Source organism: Lactuca saligna, chromosome 5, assembly GCF_052625555.1.
Source record: "Lactuca saligna cultivar CGN05327 chromosome 5, ASM5262555v1, whole genome shotgun sequence".
In the NCBI taxonomy this organism is placed as follows: Eukaryota; Viridiplantae; Streptophyta; class Magnoliopsida; order Asterales; family Asteraceae; genus Lactuca; species Lactuca saligna.
The window spans coordinates 172,731,085-172,733,846 of NC_136421.1; the positions used below are offsets into that span (position 1 = coordinate 172,731,085).

At 32.3% G+C, this 2,762-nt stretch overlaps 1 long non-coding RNA gene across 1 annotated transcript; it reads right to left on the minus strand.

Moving 5' to 3' along the window:
• Positions 1-703: 703 nt before the first annotated feature.
• On the minus strand, positions 704-1,856 carry LOC145048450 (uncharacterized). The gene is made up of 3 exons (XR_013682871.1): positions 1,752-1,856; positions 884-987; positions 704-799 (listed from the first exon to the last, which is right to left on the minus strand). It is a non-coding gene; the product is annotated as an uncharacterized LOC145048450 (long non-coding RNA).
• Between the last annotated feature and the right edge of the window lie 906 nt (positions 1,857-2,762).

Here is a 2,762-nt window from a genome sequence, read left to right on the forward strand (position 1 = left end):
GGGTGTCACGTCTACCTCATTCCCTATTCATTCTAAATATCCATCCGAAGTGTACTCCATCAGCCAAGAAGCAAATTGATACCTTCTCTAAGCTCATTAACAACCTAAGTTGTGAGCTATGTAGGCACCACCATTGCAATTTCCCCTACAAAACCCTAATCGTCCTCACTAACTTATTAATTAGATAACATTACACCTTATTCATTAAATTAAATTACTAAAAGAATTATAACAGTAATTTCCCAATCCTTCTCAAATGTATGCCGAATAAGCTTCCCTTCATCGTGAATAACATTTTCGAACGATAATAAATAAACATTAATATTTAATTCAACTATACCCGATTATGAAATTTAGAAAGAATTTTACTATTTTAGTGATTTCATATGGAACTAAGAATCTGGTTGAGTTACAGGTTTCCTTGGAGAAAAAATGAGAAGATGAAATAGATAAGTATTTTGGTTAATTTCATAAAGTTAACAGATTAAGTGTTGATTAAGTGTTTTGGTCGATTTCATAAAGTAAATTTCACAATTAGGTAAACTAAACCAAACAATTCCAATATTTTGTAGTCAAACGTACTCTCAGAAAAAGGAGGGGTCACATTTTCATACCTTCTATTGATTTTGGGTTTAAACCTTGAGCTTGATTAAGATAAAACCAAAAAAATACAAAAATAAATTTGTCGTTTCATACGACGTTTACCTAAGGTCATGTGGACGATGAAGTAACAAACCCATATAATGAAGCTTCTTGAAATCTTGAATACAAGAGGCATTCCACCTCTGTACCATCATATCTATAAACAAAATGCATAATAGAATTCATCACCATAAACTGCAAATGAACAAAACTAAAAATCCCAATATCTAGCTATCCTTACTGGGAAATTAAATTTGCAATAAAGAAAATCCAACCCGCTCCATCAACTGTATTTTCTGCCTACTCTTGTAACACACAATCAAGCAACATAGAACACATTTAGGGCTGCAAAGATGAACAGATTGAAGTAAAATTAGACAAATGTCGAAACAATTATAGTTTAGGATTTGAAACTATATCTAGAAATTGGATTTTTTTTCGTTTCAATCAACAATCTAAAGATTTTTCATAAAATTATTTGGTACTTCTACAAAACAAAGAACCAAAATAACGAACCTTAAAAAACTAAATACAATAATCATAAAAAAGATCAAAATCGATAGAAAAAACTTTTCCTTCTACTAAAGTATTCAGCTATAACATCCAGTGACGACGACATTTAGGGAGCACCGACCGACAAGACTACATAATCGTCTGTTAAGAATTGAAGATAAAAAAAAGTATATGAGATGACACAACAGAACCATCTCTTGAAAATCGAAGATAAAAAAACTGGATACGAAAACTTTTTGTAAGATAGCAACCTCAAATAACAAACTAAATAAATTGGCAAAACCTAGAAAGAACTTCTTCGTGCCTACTGGTTTTGATAAACCGGGATTGGAAATGGATTATCAATTGGGGAACAAAGCTTAACGAAAGGAAGCCAGGGTATATGGTGGGGTGAAAGAGATCGTCAGGTGATAATCAATAGTTGCGAGCGGTAGTAAGTGGTGGTAGTGACCATCAAAGTAGCAAAGATATTCAAAGGAAGTTTCCGGTCGGTGGAGAGATGAGGCGGTGGATGAAGATCTATCTGGATGAAAACAGAAAAGCCTATGGAAATCCTGGAACAAATTTGAGGTGGTCACCGAGGTTGAGGATTATACCTGTATGTAAGGCGGTGGAAATGAGGTCAGCTAGGCGATGGTGAACTGAGAAAGGAGTAGGAGACCGTCCATCGATTAGGCGAGATAGATAAGAGATAAGAGAGGGTTATGGAGGAATGGTGGAAGCAATCACTTTGTCTAATTGAACCTATGTTAAGGATCAGAAAAAAAGGAGTGGTCCAATAGGAATAGACAACTGTTCCTAAAGGAACAATCTTTTTATCTTATTATATAATTATATGACAAATGCTTTAATGAGTAGAAAAATTATAAAATCCATAAATAGTTGAACTTTAATTAAATTAAATGTTGTAATTTAGATAATTAAAGGATTAAACCTTGTGTTTTTAAATGTTTTAAAATACACCTTATATTCTATATAGAATTAAAATTTTAATATATTATATGTATAAGACAAGGTCATTCAAATCAATAGTATGCCTCATTCACGAGGTCATACTATAAGGGGGAGGTTAATGAAGCTGTTTATAAAATGACTATCATTGTTATCCACTCTTATCCACCGCTCTCTTGTATGGTGGAGGGTTGTTAGCCGAACAGATTTTGATAAGAAATAATCTCATTCATAAGTATAATGATATCAAGTAACTAAATCATTTTTAAAAAATCTCATTCTTAGTTATTTTAAGATAAAATTTGATAGTTATGCTAATCCATAAAATTGCATGTTATGCTTTATATGTAATTAATGGAGCATGTATAGTTAATCGGCTCATTAATAATGAATATAAAGAGTAATAATGGGCATCTCAAAATTTATCATTGTTAATGGAGCACGTGTGGTTAACCAACACATTAATTGGAGATGATAATTGACATCGAGAGTGCCAAACATATTTGTATTGTTATTCACATCTTGTTTGAGTTCCTCGACATCATAGTCACAAATAGAAGAGTATAATCTAAATTGAACATGTCGTTGATAAGAATTAATGAATCTCAAAAGATCTAGGAATTTCATCTCCTTAACACTTTCTCTCCTTTGCACCT